Raw genomic sequence first — 21521 nt, forward strand, 5'->3', positions numbered from 1 at the left:
GGTTGAGTTTTCTCCCTTTGATAACAAAAGACCTTAAGGCTTTTGACCAATCAATTCACCAACTTCTTTTGAGATTTTTACCCCGAACTACGAGGTTTTGATCCTAATCTTTTTTAAGATGGTACGTAGGCAATGGGTTCATCCATTCAAACAAAAAATTGTAAATAAATTGTATATTCTTTTCTCATCTCCCCAATCATGTTTGCACAAATATTTTCACAAATACCAACCTACCTTACAACATTGGTGAAAAGGGCTCCCTTAGAGTACTAAGGATGTTTTGGGTGCTTAAAACCTTCTCATTGCATAACCAACCCCCTTACCCCGATCTATGACATTTTTATTAGTTTTTGATTTGATAAAACTTCTCAGTTTTTGTTCGCTTTCTAACCTTTCCTTTGGATAAATAGAAGTGCGGTGGCGACTCGAATTGTATGATTTACTTTTGATTTAGTCAATAAATCTAAAGGTAACGAATACCCCACTACACCATGTTGAAATGAGCAAAGTAGAGAAAAGGAAGAAAAAGAAGAAGAAACAGAAGATAAAACAGCAGAAAAGTAGAAAATACAAAATCCTATGCATGTGACGACCGTCACAAACCCTGTCACGACCGTCACGCCCTGGGTGTCACGAGCGTCACAGGCCCACCACGACCGTCACAAGGCCAAAAGCAGCGTAATGAATTTGTCAACGGAAGTGATCCACACGACCATTTTTCTCGCTCCTCAACCCACTTTCTCGTGAATTTTTCACTCAACGAAGTCACCCTTATTTCTCTCAACTGCCAAGACCAAATGGAGAATATAAAAGGATGGAGGTTGGAAACCTAGGGGCAAGCTTGATTTTCCTCCCTGAAGCCAACTTTCAAGATTTTTCTCTGCATTTACTTTCCACAACAATTTTGTTTTCTATTATTTTTCTTCAGCAACATTGTTTTCTTTTAGCGCAATTTAGTTACCGTTCCGTTCAGAGTTTCCGTTTTCCCTTTCCCTTTCCGTTTTTCATTTAGTCAAAGTAGTAGTTTCCTACATTGGGGAACTACTGTAGATTATTTAATTTAGTTTAAGCAATTATTTCGAAGAAGCAGAATCCTACTGACCTGTGGAGGACTGCTCAAGTACTTCAAGATTCGGCATATTTGACCAATCCAATTTCCAGGTTTTTATTCAATTATTATTGTTATTGCTTTATTAGTATTTAATCATGTTTGCCTTATTGTTGGTCTGTTTATGTTCGTAAGTGTTCGCGTTATTTAACATGTCTGGCTAAACTACTGGTATCGGTATGTAAACAATTTAATTAGATGGGATTCAATAATAATCGGTGTAAACTTCTTTTCTCAAACAATCTTTTTGGCTGTGGTTTTTAATTTAAATTTAATTAACTTTGTCACGAGAGTGAGAGGCTATTTAATACGGTTTTGCCACGAGAGTGGGAAATTAACTAAGGTTATAACCGACAATCGCGAGAGCGTGAGGGTCGAACTGGATAGTAAAAACTAGGAATTCATTTTAAAAACAGTGAGAGCACTTTAAAAGCAATTAAAACTTATTTATTTTCAAAAATTATTTTTAACTTCAAATGGGACAGCGAGAGCGTACATTCTGACTTAAAAGTATAGTTCGAGTCAACAATCACGAGAGTGTGAGATAAAGCCTTTTAAATGAGTATTTTCTACTAAGAGATATTTGGTAATTAAAATATACACTGGTGACTTATCGAATCCATGACGACTAATGTGTTGCATACTGATATCCCTCTATTAATATTCTCTTAAAAAGTCAATTTCCTTTAGATTTAATTTTGTTCAACCAAACCTCTAAAAATTATCTCCTTAGCTAAACATAGTAACATCGATAGCATTAGTTTGACCATCGGTCCCTGTGGGTTCGATATCTTTTAAAACTAAAACGAATAGACTGTGCACTTGCAGTTAAATACCCGATAAACTATATTTTATATACAGTCACGAGACGTATCAAGTTTTTGGCGCCGTTACCGGGGACCTGATTTAGTGAAATAGTGTGATTCTTTTGTTGCGCAGTATAGACTAAGGTAAAAACTAAATTCCTTTCCCTTATTTCCCGGTTGTATGCCAAGTACTCGCTCACAAGGCGAAAACTTAGCACCACCAATTGCAGAATTAGAGCGTTTCTTATATTTAAGACGCCGAATACTAAAGTACCAACGAAGGTACGATATTCCCGATATCTTCTTTCCTACTACTGAACCAGTTAAAAAACCAACCATGGATGCAATGGAACTACAAAATCGTCCTCTTAAGTTCTACGCTACCCCTTCCCAACAAGAACCTCACAACAACACTGCTGCCCCTGCTATCAATCGAAATGATTTTGAGTTAAAACCCTCATTATTATCAGTTGTCCAACAACATCAATTTGCTGGAAATCCTACGGACGACCCTAATGAATATCTGACCAAGTTTGTGCAGTACGCAGAAACTGTGAAGGCGAATGGTGTATCTCAAGATGCGATAAGACTACGCCTTTTTCCTTTCTCTCTAAGAGACAGAGCTTGGGCTTGGTTATAATCCTTGCCATCCAACTCAGTCACTACATGGGAAGAACTGAAGAACATTTTATTAGCCCGATATTTTCCGCCAAGCAAAACTACTATGCTGAGAGCTCAAATCAACGGATGTCGATAAAAAGATGTAGAATCTCTCTACGACGCGTGGGAGAGATACAAAGACATGATGAGGATATGTCCATATCACGGTTTCGAAGACTGGGTGATCATTCACACATTTTACAATGGGATTCTGTAGAACACAAGACTGACAGTAGACGCTGCCGTGGGCGGTGCACTTATGGATAAGCCATACAATGAAGCCTATCAACTCATTGAAAATATGGCCTAAAACCATTGCCAATGGGGAGGTGAAAGAACTCCAGTAGAAAAGACCCAAACAAAAAGTGGAATGTACGAAATCAGTAGCCTTGACCATGTCCATGCAAAGGTAGATGCCCTTGTTCAAAAGTTAGACAACTTGACCATACCACCTGCAGCCATCGTGGCTGTCGTGACTCCAAATTGTGAGTTATGTGGAATTCCTGAACACACTGCACCAGAATGTCAGATATTAGCAGGAGTCCCCACTGATCAAGTAAATTACACACAAGGAAATCCTTATTCGAATACCTACAACCCAGGTTGGAAAAACCATCCTAACTTTTCGTATAAGAACAACAACACCCTGTATGCACCTGGCCAAGCACCCGCTGTTCCGCCTGGATATCAAAAGCCAGCTAATAATGCTCCTAACATGCCTAGGAAGTCCAACCTTCAACTCATGATGGAAAGCTTCATAGCTACCTAAGTTCAAACAAATAAAGAATTCTTGAACCAAAACATACATACTAGCGAGCAACTTAAAACAATTAGCGAGTAAAGTAGACGCCTTAGCCACCCACAACAAAATGCTTGAAACATAGATTTCACAAGTGGCTCAACAACAAGCATCTACTGCTTCTCCCGTTGGCACATTTCCTGGGCAGCCACAACCTAATCCAAACGGACATGCAAATGTCGTTATATTGAGAAGTGGAAAAGAACTAGACGGACCCGTAGATCCAAGACTCCAAAATCCTGCCATGTACCAAAAACCTGACAAAACAACAACTGAGAAGGTAAGTGAATCGTAGGAGAAGGAAGATAATACCCAAGAGGCCGAAGAGAAAGAAAAAACTTATGTGCCTCCACCACCTTATAAACCACCCATTTTGTATCCTCAAAGACTCGCAAATTCTAAAACTGCAGGGCAATTTAGGAAATTTGTTGAACTTCTGAAGCAACTGAATATTACAATTCCCTTTACAGAAGCCATCATACAAATGCCCTCATATGCCAAGTTTATTAAAGAGATCCTATCCAATAAGAAAAAGATCGAGGATAACGAAACAGTTACACTTACTGCTGAGTGTAGCGCAATAATCCAAAATAACATGCCTCCCAAACTAAAAGACCCAGGTAGTTTCTCCATACCATGTATCATTGGAAAGTTTGTCATAGACAAAGCTCTATGCGACTTAGGAGCCATCATTAGTGTAATGCCCTTAACCATCTGTAAAAGGCTCAACATGGGAGAACTAAGACCAACGAAGATGTTTGTTCAACTAGCTGACCGCTCAATCAAATATCTTGTTGGTATACTAGAGAATGTCCCAGTACGTGTAGGACAATTCTACATTCCTACAGACTTCATAATCATGGACATCAAATAAGATGCCAGTACACCTATTATATTAGGAAGGCCATTCTTAGCTACCACCTGAGCAATAATAGACGTGAAAAGAGGTAAGCTAACATTCGAAGTTGGAGAAGAAAAAGTTGAATTCATCTTGACACAATTCTTACAAGTGCCAGCTATTGACGATACTTGTTATCTACTTGATGTCATAGACGAGTGCATAAGAGAGATGGAGATGCAAGAAACCACATATTCTGATATAATGAAAATCCAAATCCCTCCAATCTTTGAAGATGATAATTGGCGTGAACCATACCAAAATGACAGTCTAAGCGAATGCTTAGCACCTACACCCAACCACATGCCATGCCTGAAGAAACCAGACTTAGAATTAAAAACACTACCCATGAACCTAAGATACGAATTCCTAGACACTGAACTCAAAAGACCAGTAATAGTCAATGCTGACTTAGGACAGATTGAAACTGAAAAGTTACTAGATGTCTTAAGAAAATACCCAATTGCGTTAGGCTACAACATCACTGACCTAAAAGGAATAAGTTGATCGCTCGACTTCGTGAGTCGAATTTGGGGTACAAACTGCAAGTGCACAGTTCTATCGCGTAGTTTTAAAAGATATCGATCCCACAGGGACTTATGAATCGATATACCGTTATCTAAGGTTACTTCGTAAAGCTAAGGTGAACAATGTTTGATTGTTTGGGGGAAAGCTAAAAACTAAACTAAGATCTAGATTAAATATTAATAAAGCAGATATCGGTATGCAGTTCGTCGTAATTAGGGAATCAATCCTTCGTCGGTCTCTTGGTTTTAAAATAAATCTTTTCAGTTGACTTTATTGATTAAAAGTTTTATCTCAAACTCTCGCTCTGTTGAATAAACCATGATTTTATGTTAATGTAGCTGTCACTTATAATTAAGTCAAAAACCATTTTTTGAAAGCAATACAGTCCATAGAAACTCTTTTCAAGAAAACACTGACCGTTTAAACACCCTTATCTCAAACTCTCGCTCTGTTGACTTAGGTTATATAGTTAAATTAGAATGCTTAACTCTCGTCCTCACATTCAATCTTTAAAAATACTTTTTGGAAAAGATCGGAATTTAATTAACTCTAAAACTTGCTCTCGCCCTGATCTAGAATTAATGTCTAATTTACACTGTCCAGTTAAAACCTCAAACTCTCGCTCTATTGATTTTAACTTCTTTATGTCTTTTACTTTCGTAAAAACCTTTGTTATTAAACCTGTAAATTTAAACCGTAAAAAGAGTGATTTTAATTCTAAACTTAATTTAACCGACTTAGTTTTTATTCCTTCATTCCGCTTACTTTACATACCGATACCTAAATAAATTAGCCAGACATGCTAAACAAACTAAAATATTTATCATGCATAAACAGACTCATCCCAGGCAGATAATATAAATAAATAATAAAACAAAGCATTAAATAATAATTAAAGAACCTGAATGAGGTAAACAATAGTCTTGAACACTCCACCACAAGCCGGTAGGATTTGTTCTTGGATTCTTCAGTTAAACAACAAATTAAAACGAAGGAAATAAAACTAGATTCTAACGTAAGGTTAGATCCGGTAAAAAGGTGTACAATAGTTTCCGGTGTAGAAACTATTGTACGAAAAGAATTAACTAAATGCTAAAAGGAAAAGGAAAATAGAAATTGCAAAAGAGATAAAGTAGAACTCGTAAAAATAATAAAGAAACAATGCCTAAGCTGCTGGAAAAATAAAATATGCAAAAGCGAAAACGGCAAAGGAAAAATGTGGAAAAGCTTCGGAACCCTCTTTGGTTTTGCAAGTGGCTATTTATATATGTTTGAGTAACCGCTTCTGCTGCCAAAAAGTCTTCAACGTGCATAAATGCATGGCGTGGATATAGGGCCCAACACTCCTCAACGTCTCCTCAACGTCTCTGAGGCGTTCCTTGCGCCAAAAATGTAGGGGAATGGTGTGACGTTCGTCACACCATGTGTGACGTCCGTCACAGGAGTGTGCAAGGCGTGACGCTCGTCACGCCCTCTGTGACGTCCGTCACATGCACGGCACCTGCGCTTTTGTGTTTTGGGCTGGGCTTTGACATTTGGTTCATTTTCTTTCCTTTTTGTACCTCCTTTTCTTCCATTTTTACTTGTGCTTCAAAATAAGCCACCTGAGACAAATAGGAAGAAAATACCGCGTAATATCTAATAAAATGAAGTGAACTGAAATAAATAATAATAAAATTTAATTGAATTAAATCCAAAAATATGATATAATTTCGTGTTATCAAACTCCCCCATACTTAGATCTTTGCTTGTCCTCAAGCAAAATTCAGTATAGAACTCGTTAAAGGTTTTAGCCAGATAAAATTTCAAAACACACATCAATTCGTAATAGGTTGCAAGTGGATTTAGTTTAGAAGCAACTTGAGTTTAATCTTGACATCAACAACCACCGTCACAACCTAGATAACCCTGCCTTATGCAAATCAGTTCAAGTACACTATGATAGCTATCCTGGTTCCTTTATTCTTATTTCACCCATTTTCATTCTAGCGAAATCACATTAAGCCCTTTATCTTTTCGCGCACATAGTGGAGTAACCGGTTAGTGATTATGATCCCTCTTTTAGCTAGAAGTTCTGGTACATAAGTCGGATAACTTCGTTATTCAGCCCATTGCAAATTGCGGGGGATCGAACCGTAGTTCGCCCTACCCAGTTCAGTACCAGATACCTACTGAACCAACTCATAATGGATCTTTCATATTGTGTTTTTGTATGATCTGCAACCTTTAGATTAAATGATCTGGTAAGGATCACCTAACTTAATTAGTGCATTTCCTGATATATAAATATTTTTTTTTATGTTACTTTGGGAATCATTCACTTATATTCATCGGCTCTCCACGTAGTTTGCTATTAAGATGGTGCTGATTTCTCGTATAAACTACTTGGGGTTACTATAAAACTAAAAGTTTAGGGGATTGGTATAATAGGTACTTATTCTGATCTAACGTGTTGGGTTCGTTTAGAGTGTTTGGCGGTAGTAGTCTTTGTCTTGATTCGACTCAAGATCGATAAGATGAGCAACCTTTATACTTATTGGGTGTTGAATTTTTGTTGTTGTGGCTCATGAAAATTTGAGGGAATAGATAATAGAAATTTGTTCACACTCGGGACTTAACTTAAAATAATAGATTTTTTTTTTTTTAATAAAACAATATAATTAAAATAACAATGGAGGGAAAGGTATATACTTGAAAAATGAAAATTGAAAGAACATGGTTTCCCCCCCATACTTAAACTAAACATTGTCCCCAATGTTTTAAGGAAATGAAATACAATATGGAAAGGAAAAAGAAACTACAACTAAGGCTGCCTTCCGCCTCTGGTTCTTGGACCTGGTGATCTCTGACGTAAGTCTAAGTTGTCGAACCTGCTGAACAACTCAGTAAACCGCTGGTCGGTTATGGCATTCCTAGCATCCTGTTGTTGTTGCATTTGGCGCATCATTTGCATCATCTCGACATTCTGTGCCTGCATACCATCAATAGCAGCCATGATGTCGTCGTTGGTTGCAGGCCTTCTTCGTCGACGACGTTGGGAGGATGAGCCAGTTGCATTACCGGAAGGGTTGAGCGGGACTGACTGTTGTGTAGGAGGATGATCACCGTGCTCCATTGCTTCAAACTCGTCCGTGTGCGGGTTTGTTTGTGAAGGCTCGGTGGCTTCGGGAGCGTTTAGATCATAGAGGTGGCGGTCGGGGTTTGTGACATCAGTTAGGGTGATATTTGGTAGAACAACGCTTGGGACTGCCTGGTTGTTCACCATAAGATAATATCCTCCGCCTACTCTGTTCTTAATCAGGCGGCTGGATCGACAGTAGCTGATATCCATAGATAGGGGAGGTAGAGATTCTAAAGTTTGGAGTTTATCCCCTAGGTTTAGGCCAAGTGCTATGGTGGTGATTAATCCACCAATTATAAAGGGTTGCCGGCCTCTAGCACATAAGGTGCGAATATGATGAAATAGAAAGGAGGCGGCGTTTACCTGAGTGTCCGGTTCGAAGACGCATTGGAGGAAGAAAAGCTCCTTTGAGTTGACCTTGCTGTTGTTCGGTCTTCCAAAAATTGTGTTTTGCAAGATGCGGATAAAGTACCGGATAGTGGGGTTATGTATATGGGAAAGAAGGAGCTCTTCCCAGTTGTAGGTATCTATACCGGAAATTTTCTTGAAAAGGCCGAAAACGTCAACTGTGTTCCAGTTTGAGTTTGGAGGGATTCTGGGGTGTACCAGACCTTCTATGGGGAATTGTAGCATGGTACTCAATTGGTTTTGGGTTAAGGAGTACTCGGTGTTAAACATACGGAAGGTTGCGGTACCGGTTAAAAATTCGTCTTCATCGGCGGGAGTGGTGTAGTCGTATGAACTTAAGAATTCTAAGGTTAGGGATGGGTAGGTGGGTTGATTATGAGTGCAAAGGAAGGTTAAGTTGGCTAGGCGGAGCATCCATTCGATACCTTGGAGTAATCCTAATTGTTGTAAACAAGTTAAATCGGGATACCTGGTGGAAACGACGCCTCGCTGTTGGAAACGCTCGAATGGCTCCCTTTGATAATTTTCATCTTCTGATCGGAAGATGATATTTCCGAAATTCTGATTTCCTGCCATTGTGATGAATGAATTTTGAAGGAGTGATTTGGAAGGAAAAGAAATGTATTTGATAGGAGAGAATGGTTTGTGGTGAATGAAGGAAGGTTTGGTGGGTATTTATAGGAAAAGAATTTGGAAGTTGGAAAGGAGGTGGTTGAAAAGTGAATGAATATGGGTAAATGTGAATAAATGGGGAAGATAAAAAGTTGAAGGGGTGTAACGTTCGTCTCCAACGGCTCCTTAACGTTCACCTAGTCTGAAGGGCGTTACGCTCGTTACAGGTGCATGACGGGCGTAACAGGTTCTTAGTGTGACGTCCGTGACAGAATGTGTGACGCTCGTCACACTGTCTGTTTGGCCAATGTTCAGCTAGCGTCCTTCAGGTACGTTATTATATATTGTTATTATTTATTTATTTTTGTTTGTTTTCTACTGAATGATTTATTCTGCAATTTAATTTCTCCTGCATGCTTATTTTACTTTGTATAATAAATCATAGGTAGCCACAGTAGAGAACATAATAGCTATTGCATAATAAAATTAAATAAATAACTTCAATAAAATGATCATAATGTAATATTGGAAAGAAGAACAAAAGAAATGCGAAAAGGAAACAAATGCGAACATGAATTCAAATAACATTAATGAATAATCTAGCTTAAAACTAAATAACTAAGAAAAACAAATAAATACTATCCATCTGCACGATCTCTGGCCGGAGGAGCAAAAGAGTTAACACGATATAGCAACTCGTGAAACTGATCTGTCATACTGCTCATGTATCCTAGAACTTCGTGTCTCATGTCAGTAAATTCTTCTCTGAGGTCGCCTTGTTCTGACATCAAAGCTTCAATGGCGGTGTTATAATCAGTTCCGGGCATATGATGCCGGAGGTCGGATACTGCTGATTCTTCGGTCTGAACAGGCTGAGGAGGAGGGTCAATATCATAATAGCCAGATGGTGTTTGAGGGTCAGATTCAGCATGAGGGATCTAGTCATCATAAGTCTCATAGTCATCACAAATCTCATAGTCTTGGATGGATTCAGTGGATCTAGCCGGAGAGGGGGTTTCGTTCAGGTTGTAGAGCCAGTTACTGCGGTTATGAACACTAGTCCTAGGATCGGGCATGGTGAAAAGGCAAAGAACTTGGTTATCAATAATAAGCTCAAACTCGTCAGACCCTAGGTTTGCTATAAACATAGTGTTGAAGAGGAAGGGTATACTCATAGTAGTAATGCCACAAAAAGGGCTTAGGTCAAGCATAGGCTGACGTAATCCAATAGCATTACCTATCATCGTTATCAAACCGCCTATTCGGATTGGTGCTCGCTCATCCTGGATAAGGTGGTCCATATTAGCTAACATAAAAGTGGCACCGTTTACTGGACGGTTCTGGGAAGCACAAAATATGATGAAGAGTTCATCACGTGAAACTGAAGTACTATTTGGCTTCTTCCCAAATAAAGTGTGGGTCAGGATCTTATGGAAATAGCGAAAGGCCGGGTTGTGTATGTTTCCAGAGAGAAACTCATGTTCCTCGGGCTCGTCATTTCCAGTCAACTTACCCCAAAAGTGTTCAAGTTCTCTATATTCAAAAAGTTCTTCCTGGCTTACTGTGAATGTGTCAAAGGAGGTAGGAAAACCCAAAAGGTTGGTAAAGTCTCTAATATTAAATTGGTACTCCATGTTGAACATTCTGAACTGGATAAAACCTCTGCTAATTCCTTTTCCATGGCTGGGTAGATAGATTAATGAGCTAAGGAATTCTAGTGTGAGTCTCCGGTAAGTGGTGAAATGTCTTAGGATAGGGGATGTCTCCCATCCTATCTGATTCAGCAAATACAGGACACTTTGTCTCAGTCCAAGGGCAGTCATAGCCCAATCATCAGCATATAAACTAGGTAGCATCTCTCTAGTGGCTAGTTCTTCAAACTTTTGTTTCTGAGCCATTCCTCTGAATTTGATACCCATACGATCAATATGTCCCATCTGGTTAGTGTTAGCTAGAGAAAAGAAAACATGAGTTTTAGTCAGGATTTGGCCAAATGCCGAAAGAAGAAAGAAAAGTTATTATAAAATTAAAAAGAATTAGGAATGAATACTAAACAGAAATTAAAAGAATAATTAAGGAAGAAATAGGAAGATAATAATAATAATAAAAGGAAATAATAAAATAATCGTGGGTTGTCTCCCACTAAGCGCTTTGTTTAAATGTCGCAAGCTCGACAAAGAAACTGTTAAATATAATCTATTAATCCTGGAGGCGTTTCGTCTAAGTGTAGGATTTGCGAATCTCCATTGGTTTCCGCATAGTGATAGTGTTTTAGACGTTGCCCGTTTACGGTGAACGGTTCTGTGGATTTGCCTTTAATTTCTATCGCTCCACTGGGAAAGATGTTAGTGATATGAAAAGGTCCTGACCATCTGGATCGTAGTTTTCCCGGGAATAACTTTAGTCTAGAGTTAAATAAAAGGACTGCGTCGCCTTGCTTGAAGATTTTCCTTGATATACGCTTGTCATGCCATTGTTTTGTTCTTTCTTTGTAGATTCTGGCATTTTCATAGGCGTCTCTTCTGAGTTCCTCTAATTCGTTTATGTCAAGGATTCTCTTTTCACCGGCGGCTTTATAGTTTAGATTCAGGTTTCTAATAGCCCAATAGGCCTTATGTTCTAACTCTACCGGGAGGTGGCAGGATTTTCCATATATGAGCTTGAATGGGGTCGTCCCTATGGGGGTTTTATAAGCAGTTCGGTATGCCCACAAAGCTTCTGGTAATTTCAATGACCAATCTTTCCTTGAAGTGGCGACTGTTTTTTCTAGTATTTGCTTGATTTCTCTGTTAGATACTTCCACTTGTCCACTGGTTTGAGGGTGGTAAGGTGTCGCTATCCTATGTCTCACGCCATATTTAAATAATAATTTTTCGAGTACCTTGGATATAAAGTGCGATCCACCATCACTGACTACTATTCTTGGGATTCCAAATCTCGGAAATATTATATTCTTAAAGAGTCTAGTTACTACTCGGGTGTCATTTGTTGGAGAAGCTATGGCTTCGATCCATTTTGATACGTAGTCAACTGCCACGAGTATGTATTTGTTACCGAAAGAGGATGGAAAAGGTCCCATGAAGTCTATTCCCCACACGTCGAAGATCTCTACTTCCAAAATACCTTTTTGTGGCATCTCGTCACGTCTAGATATGTTTCCCGTGCGTTGACATCTGTCACATTCCTTAATAGTCGCATGTACGTCCTTCCATATAGTTGGCCAATAAAAGCCTGCTTGTAGGATTTTAGAGCAGGTCTTGGATGTATTTGTGTGTCCACCATAAGGAGCGGAGTGGCAGTGTTGGATTATATTTTCTACCTCTTCTTCGGGTATACATCGACGGAAAATACCATCGGGGCCCCTTTTGAAAAGTAAGGGATCGTCCCAGTAATAGTGTTTTATGTCGTAAAAGAATCGTTTCTTCTGCTGGTAGGATAAAGTGGGCGGAATTATTCCGGCAGCTAAATAATTGACGAGATCAGCGTACCATGGTGTGACAGATATAGCTAAGGTGGTTTCTACTTGCATGTCGGAGTTGTTCTCTTCCAAAGTAGCTATAAGTTTATCGTACGAGAAATCATCGTTAATTGAGGTTCTTTCCGGTTCAAGGTTCTCAAGTCTAGAGAGGTGGTCTGCTACTACGTTTTCAGTTCCTTTCTTGTCTTTGATTTCTAAATCGAACTCTTGTAGCAACAAGATCCATCTTAGGAGTCTAGGTTTAGCATCCTTTTTTGTTAAAAGGTACTTGATAGCAGCGTGATAAGTGTAAACTATTATTTTGGCTCCGACCAAGTAAGATCGAAATTTATCTAGCGCAAATACAACTGCTAGGAGTTCTTTCTCGGTAGTGGCGTAATTCATTTGCGCTTCATCCAGGGTTCTGCTTGCGTAGTATATAACGTGAAGCTTTTTATCCTTTCGTTGTCCTAAAACAGCACCTACAGCATAATCGCTGGCATCGCACATTATTTCGAATGGTTCATTCCAGTCGGGTGTCTGCATTATGGGTGCGGAGATCAATGCTTGCTTAAGCGCTTGAAATGCTTTTAAACAGTTATCGTCGAATATGAAATCAGCATATTTCATCAATAGTCCGGTTAAAGGTTTAGTTATCTTAGAGAAGTCTTTGATGAATCGTCGGTAAAAACCGGCGTGTCCTAAGAAGCTTCGTACTTCTCTCACAGTTTTCGGGGGTTGAAGGTTTTCGATTACCTCTATTTTGGCTTTGTCTACTTCAATTCCTCTGTTCGAGATGATGTGTCCTAAAACAATTCCTTCTTGCACCATAAAATGGCACTTCTCCCAGTTAAGTACTAAGTTTACTTTCACACATCGCTCAAGAACTCTTTCTAGGTTTTCAAGGCATTCTTCAAAACTTTGTCCGTATACGGAAAAGTCATCCATAAATACTTCCATGATATTTTCGAGAAAGTCGGCGAAAATTGCCATCATGCATCTTTGAAAGGTTGCAGGAGCATTACACAGGCCAAACGGCATTCGTCTATAAGCGAAGGTACCAAAAGGGCATGTGAACGTTGTCTTTTCTTGGTCATCAGGGTGAATTGGTATTTGGAAGAAGCCTGAATAACCGTCTAGATAACAGAAATGTGAATGTTTTGCTAATCGTTCTAACATCTGGTCAATGAATGGTAAAGGGAAATGATCTTTTCGGGTTGCTTTGTTTAGTTTCCTATAGTCAATGCACATTCTCCATCCCGATTCGATTCGTTTAGTTATAGTTTCCCCTTTTTCGTTTTCAATAACGGTTATGCCTCCTTTCTTTGGTACTACGTGTACAGGACTAACCCATTTGCTATCAGATATAGGATATATAATACCTGCTTCTAATAACTTGGTTATTTCCTTCTTTACTACCTCACTCAGGATCGGATTTAGTCTCCTCTGGTGTTCCCTAGAGGTTTTACAGTCTTCTTCTAACATGATGCGGTGCATACAAATAGAAGGACTTATTCCTTTAAGATCAGTGATGTGGTAACCTAGTGCGGTTGGATACTTTCTTAAGATATGTAGGAGTTTTTCTGTTTCGAGTCTTCCTAGGTCTGCATTAACTATCACAGGTCGTTCAAGTTCTAAGTCTAGGAATTCATATCTCAGATTTTTGGGGAGTGTTTTCAGGTCAGGGGTTGGTTTGTTAAGACATTGCATGGGGTCTGGTGTTATTGCTAAACATTGGTTAGATTTGTCTTTTAGAGGATAGTCTGATGATTTGTCTTCTCTTAACTCTGCTTCTTTTATGCATTCATCGATGATATCCATGAAGTAACACGTATCTTCTATTGCAGGTGCTTTCAAGAATTGGGAAAGAATGAACTCAATTTTCTCTTCACCTACTTCGAAGGTGAGTCGTCCTCGTTTTACGTCTATGATTGCACCGGCAGTTGCTAAAAACGGTCTTCCTAGTATAATGGGTGTAATATCATCTTCTCTAATGTCCATAATTGTAAAATCAGTTGGAATGTAGAATTGACCTATGCGTACGGGAATGTTTTCAAGAATTCCTACAGGATATTTTATGGAACGATCTGCTAGTTGCACAGACATTTTGGTTGGTCTTAATTCTCCCATTTCCAGTTTCTTACATATGGATAAAGGCATAACGCTAATTCCGGCTCCTAAATCGCATAAGGCTTTGTCGATGACAAATTTTCCTATGTGACAGGGTATAGAGAAACTACCCGGATCCTTGAGTTTAGGAGGCATGTTTTGGATTATAGCGCTACATTCGGCAGGGAGTGTAACGGTTTCGCTATCTTCCAGTTTCCTCTTATTAGAAAGAATTTCTTTTAAGAATTTAGCATAGGAGGGCATCTGCGTAATAGCTTCGGTGAACGGAATTGTAACGTTTAATTGTTTAAGGAGATCAACAAATTTTCTAAATTGGCCCGCATCTTTGGTTTTAACAAGCCTTTGAGGGTAAGGGATAAGTGGTTTGTAAGGTGGTGGAGGTACATAAGGTTCCTTCTTTTCTAGGGTTTCCTTATTACTCTCTTCCTTTTCCTTAGGTTCACTTTCCTCAGTTGATTTCTTAGGGTTTTGGTTTTCTATCCTTGGATCAGACGGTCCTTCCACTTCTGTTCCACTTCTTAATATAATTGCATGAGCGTGGCTTCTCGGGTTAGGTTGGGGCTGTACAGGGAATGTACCAGTTGGGGCAACAGTAGGTGCTTGTTGTTGAGCTACTTGTGATATTTGTGTTTCCAGCATTTTGTTATGGGTAGCCAAGGCATCTACTTTGCTTGCTAGTTGTTTAAGTTGTTCGCCAGTGTGTACATTCTGGTTTAAAAAATCTTTATTGGTTTGTTGTTGGGAAGCTATAAAGTTTTCCATCATGATTTCCAAGTTGGATTTCCTAGGCGCGTTATTGTTAGGCATGGATGGGTTCGGTTTCTGATATCCCAGAGGTATAGCTGGGGCTTGATTTGGAGACTGTCCAGGTGCGTACAAAGCATTATTACTCTTATATGAAAAGTTTGGATGGTTCTTCCAATTTGAGTTATAGGTATTCGAGTAGGGGCTTCCTTGAGCATAGTTTACTTGCTCTGCTTGGATTCCTGTCAAGAGTTGACAATCCGTAGGAGTGTGACCTTGGATTCCACAGACCTCGCAATTCTGAGTTATAGCAACCACGGCGGCTGGAGGTGATACGTTTAAACTTTCAATTTTCTAGACCAAAGCATCCACTTTTGCATTAACGTGATCAAGGTTGCTTATCTCGTACATGCCAGTTTTCGTTTGAGGTTTTTCCACCATTGTTCGTTCGGTTCCCCACTGATAGTGGTTTTGGGCCATGCTCTCGATAAGCTGGTAAGCATCGGCATAAGGTTTGTTCATTAGTGCACCACCTGCAGCGGCGTCTATTGTTAACCTTGTGTTGTACAAGAGACCATTATAAAATGTGTGAATTACTAACCAGTCTTCCAAACCATGGTGTGGGCAAAGTCTCATCATGTCTTTGTATCTTTCCCATGCTTCGAAAAGAGACTCGTTGTCTTTCTGTTTAAATCCGTTTATCTGGGCTCTTAACATAGCTGTTTTGCTTGGCGGAAAGTATCGGGCAAGAAAAACTTTCTTCAACTCGTTCCATGTGGTGACTGAGTTGGAAGGAAGAGATTGAAGCCATCTTCTAGCGCTATCTCTTAATGAGAAAGGAAAAAGACGAAGTCGAATTGCCTCTGAAGTGACACCATTAGCTTTAACAGTATCAGCGTATTGGACAAATACGGATAAATGAAGGTTTGGATCCTCGGTAGGATTTCCAGAGAATTGGTTCTGTTGCACAGCCTGCAACAGCGAAGGTTTAAGTTCGAAGTTGTTTGCTTCGATTGCGGGTGGAGCAATACTTGAATGCGGCTCATCTTGCGATGGAGCGGCATAATCTCTAAGAGCACGAGCTGGTTCTGCCATCTCGGTTATCGAAGGAAAAAGGTTTTTGAAATCAGGAAGTTCTATAGGAGGGAGATTGTTTGCAGCACAATATTCCCGAATTCGTCGTAGGACTCGGAGATATAGTTCGATATCGTTGATTCGTAAATAGAGCGGTTCGCCTTGAGAGCGAGTGCGTGGCATACAAATCAACGAAAGAAAGAATAGAAGAAAAAGAAACCTTAGTCTCTACAGCGTAACGGAAGAGTTACGATATCGATTAAATAAAAGTCCCCGGCAACGGCGCCAAAAACTTGATCGCTCGACTTCGTGAGTCGAATTTGGGGTACAAACTGCAAGTGCACAGTTCTATCGCGTAGTTTTAAAAGATATCGATCCCACAGGGACTTATGAATCGATATACCGTTATCTAAGGTTACTTCGTAAAGCTAAGGTGAACAATGTTTGATTGTTTGGGGGAAAGCTAAAAACTAAACTAAGATCTAGATTAAATATTAATAAAGAAGATATCGGTATGCAGTTCGTCGTAATTAGGGAATCAATCCTTCGTCGGTCTCTTGGTTTTAAAATAAATCTTTTCAGTTGACTTTATTGATTAAAAGTTTTATCTCAAACTCTCGCTCTGTTGAATAAACCATGATTTTATGTTAATGTAGCTGTCACTTATAATTAAGTAAAAAACCATTTTTTGAAAGCAATACAGTCCATAGAAACTCTTTTCAAGAAAACACTGACCGTTTAAACACCCTTATCTCAAACTCTCGCTCTGTTGACTTAGGTTATATAGTTAAATTCGAATGCTTAACTCTCGTCCTCACATTCAATCTTTAAAAATACTTTTTGGAAAAGATCGGAATTTAATTAACTCTAAAACTTGCTCTCGCCCTGATCTAGAATTAATGTCTAATTTACACTGTCCAGTTAAAACCTCAAACTCTCGCTCTATTGATTTTAACTTCTTTATGTCTTTTACTTTCGTAAAAACCTTTGTTATTAAACCTGTAAATTTAAACCGTAAAAAGAGTGATTTTAATTCTAAACTTAATTTAACCGACTTAGTTTTTATTCCTTCATTCCGCTTACTTTACATACCGATACCTAAATAAATTAGCCAGACATGCTAAACAAACTAAAATATTTATCATGCATAAACAGACTCATCCCAGGCAGATAATATAAATAAATAATAAAACAAAGCATTAAATAATAATTAAAGAACCTGAATGAGGTAAACAATAGTCTTGAACACTCCACCACAAGCCGGTAGGATTTGTTCTTGGATTCTTCAGTTAAACAACAAATTAAAACGAAGGAAATAAAACTAGATTCTAACGTAAGGTTAGATCCGGTAAAAAGGTGTACAATAGTTTCCGGTGTAGAAACTATTGTACGAAAAGAATTAACTAAATGCTAAAAGGAAAAAGGAAAATAGAAATTGCAAAAGAGATAAAGTAGAACTCGTAAAAATAATAAAGAAACAATGCCTAAGCTGCTGGAAAAATAAAATATGCAAAAGCGAAAACGGCAAAGGAAAAATGTGGAAAAGCTTCGGAACCCTCTTTGGTTTTGCAAGTGGCTATTTATATATGTTTGAGTAACCGCTTCCGCTGCCAAAAAGTCTTCAACGTGCATAAATGCATGGCGTGGATATAGGGCCCAACACTCCTCAACGTCTCCTCAACGTCTCTGAGGCGTTCCTTGCGCCAAAAATGTAGGGGAATGGTGTGACGTTCGTCACACCATGTGTGACGTCCGTCACAGGAGTGTGCAAGGCGTGACGCTCGTCACGCCCTCTGTGACGTCCGTCACATGCACAGCACCTGCGCTTTTGTGTTTTGGGCTGGGCTTTGACATTTGGTTCATTTTCTTTCCTTTTTGTACCTCCTTTTCTTCCATTTTTACTTGTGCTTCAAAATAAGCCACCTGAGACAAATAGGAAGAAAATACCGCGTAATATCTAATAAAATGAAGTGAACTGAAATAAATAATAATAAAATTTAATTGAATTAAGTCCAAAAATATGATATAATTTCGTGTTATCATAAGTCCTTCTATCTGTATGCATCGTATTATGCTAGAGGAAGATTGTAAAACCTCTAGAGAACACCAGAGAAGGATCAACCCAATCTTAAGTACTATAGTCAAGGATGAAGTAAAGAAGTTATTAGATGCAAGAATCATATACCCGATCTCCGATAGTCAATGGGTTAGCCCCATTCATGTAGTACCCAAGAAAGGGGGTGTTACAGTTGTTAAGAACGAGAAGGGCGAATCTATAGCACAAAGAGTTGTGATCGGAAGTAGAATGTGCATCGATTATAGGAAACTAAACAAAGCCACTCGAAAGGATCATTTTCCTTTGCCTTTCATTGATCAAATGCTTGAACGATTGGCTAAGCATTCCCACTTTTGCTATCTAGATAGTTATTCAGGATTCTTTCAAATTCCTATCCATCCTGACAACCAAGAGAAAACAACCTTCACATGCCCCTCTGGTACATTTGCTTATCGACGAATGCCATTTGGACTATGCAATGCTCCCGCAACATTCCAAAGATGCATGATGTAAATCTTCGCTGACTTTATAGACGACATTATGGAAGTCTTTATGGACGATTTTTCTATTTGTGGACAGAGCTTTGAAGGATGTATATCAAACCTTGAAATGGTACTTGAAAGATGCGTAAAAGTGAATCTCGTCTTGAACTGGGAAAAATGCCATTTCATGGTCCAACAAGGAATCGTGTTAGGACACGTAGTATCTGATAAAGGAATTGAAGTAGACAAAGCTAAGATCGAAATTATAGAGAATCTTCAACCTCCGAAAACCGTACAAGAAATACGAAGCTTTTTAGGACACGCCAGTTTCTACCGATGATTTATCAAGGATTTCTCGAAAATCACCAAACCATTGACTGGTTTATTAATGAAAGATGTTGACTTTATCTTTGATGAGAAATGTTTAACAGCGTTTGAACAATTAAAAACATCTTTAATCACCACACCTATCATGTAACCACCTGATTGGAGATTAACATTCGAAATCATGTGTGATGCGAGTGACTATGCCGTAGGCGCAGTGCTAGGACAAAGAAAGGATAAAAAACTTCATGTGATCTACTACGCAAGTAGAACATTAGATCCTTCCCAAATGAACTACGCCACCACTGAAAAGGAACTTCTAGCCGTTGTGTTCGCTTTAGACAAATTCCGTTCTTACTTAGTAGGAGCAAAAATCATCATCTATACTGATCACGCCGCTATTAGATATTTCCTAAGTAAAAACGATGCCAAACCAAGACTCTTAAGATGGATCCTACTCTTACAAGAATTTGACTTAGAAATAAAAGATAAGAAGGGTACTAAGAACGTAGTAGCAGACCACTTATCACGAATCGAAGGGAATACGCCTGAACAAATTCCAATCAATGATGATTTCCCTTACGAACGACTTATAGCCCAAATGGAAAGCGACATGTCTGAACTAGCCTTAAATGATACCAAAATAGAAGAATTCGTGGAAGAAATTCATGCGAATATTACTCTGCCATGTGTCATACGGTGAACTGACTTTATGTGTTTTTGCTTTGGAAAGCAAATGTCGCGGATAGCAAGAGTCGCCACTGACTTTTCTTTTATCCAATAAGGAAAGGTGGAAAAGAACAGGAAAGACCTTAATTAGATTTTGGGTTCGGGAGGTACATTATACAAAGGGAAGGTGTTAGCACCCTTTGTATCCATGGTTATCCATGGGCTCTTAATTGCTTGATCACTTATGTTTTTCTTGTCTGAAAAAGTGTGTGAGAGCTGTTTAGAAAATGTTTTGAAAAGAGAGTTTAACTTTGTAATGATTCTTGTACGAATGTATATAAAGTATTTATCTCGTTTAATTTTGAAAGCTGGTTAGAAAAATATAACTTGACAATGATTCTAGTACGAATGTATGCCAAGTGGTGATTTTCTAATAGAGGTTTTGAAAAGTGTGAGGTGTGAAAAGTAGTTTAAGCTGTGAGCAAGCATTTAGGAGTTATACCTACCCAAGGTCTTTATGGGCATTTCCTATCCTTATGAGGGTAAAACTGTCCTTACTATTGAGAAGTAAGTAGTCTTATCCCTTTGGATGTAAAAGGGTCATCGTAGGGTCATCAATTGGTCATTGAAGGCAACATTTGTAAGGATACCTTAGCATTCGAAGGGACGATCATCATTTAACCGTAGGCTACAACGAAGGGTCATCGAGGGACAAAATCGTATATTCGCAGGCAACATCCGAGGGACAATGATTTATTTTATAGGGACATGATGATTTAATCGAAGGGTCTTTGCTAAGTGTATCCCCACATTCGCGGGACCTGACCATAATACCGTAAGATCGTGAGGCAACAAAGAGAGGTCCAAGATCACATATTCAAAGGCAATATTTTACAATCAATTAGGCAATTAGGGTGAATCCCCACATTATAATCAATTAGGTAATTAGGGTGAATCCCCACATTATAATCAATTAGGTAATTAGGATGAATCTCCACAAGGGTATCCCACAAATAAAGTGGAATACCTTAGCCAGCTACCTTTTCCAAGAGTATGTGAACCCTTACAAAATTCAGCAAACAGGTCAGAATACCAAATCAGGGTGCGGTCAAGAGTTGCACCCAACAAAAGGCATCACAACAGAAATAGTGTTAGGCAAATACTGCATGACTACAATAAAACAGATCAGATAGGCAAGAATCAGAACAAAAAATACAGCGACTGTCACGTTCGCTTCTGCCTCGCCTAGCGATGGCTTAGCGAATGCTCGCTACATGCTCGCTTAGCGATGTGCTAGCGAGCGGCTGCGGGTTCTGGTTTTGATAACAGTACAATTCCAGAAAGCTCCAAACCCTATGGCATCCATTACATGGTTAAACGTTCAAGATATTCATACATACTTAAATTCACATGCCAAACTTAAGATATTTTTACAAATTCAATCATAATGCCACATGCAAATTAAGAACATAAAGCGGTAATAGTAATGCAAACCTGTTTGCAATTGAATTGCAACCTTGAATTGGCAAGTCGGATTGAGTTGGGCGGAGGTAACCTTGGTGCAGATGAGTTTCCTTCAGGGTTTCCTTTAGGGTTGCTCTGAATTCTCTGGGTTAGCCTCCAGGGTTTGCTGTGCCTTCTCTCT

At 39.0% G+C, this 21521-nt stretch overlaps 1 non-coding gene and 1 pseudogene across 1 annotated transcript; one reads left to right on the forward strand and one right to left on the reverse strand.

The window, feature by feature from the left end:
* Positions 1 to 2638: 2638 nt before the first annotated feature.
* On the reverse strand, positions 2639 to 2745 carry LOC127089732 (small nucleolar RNA R71). The gene has a single exon (XR_007791289.1). It is a non-coding gene; the product is annotated as a small nucleolar RNA R71 (small nucleolar RNA).
* A 13136-nt stretch (positions 2746 to 15881) lies between these two features.
* Positions 15882 to 15981, forward strand: LOC127089314 (uncharacterized; annotated as a pseudogene).
* Positions 15982 to 21521: the final 5540 nt, after the last annotated feature.

The sequence above is a fragment of the Lathyrus oleraceus genome, chromosome 5 (genome assembly GCF_024323335.1).
Source record: "Lathyrus oleraceus cultivar Zhongwan6 chromosome 5, CAAS_Psat_ZW6_1.0, whole genome shotgun sequence".
In the NCBI taxonomy this organism is placed as follows: Eukaryota; Viridiplantae; Streptophyta; class Magnoliopsida; order Fabales; family Fabaceae; genus Lathyrus; species Lathyrus oleraceus.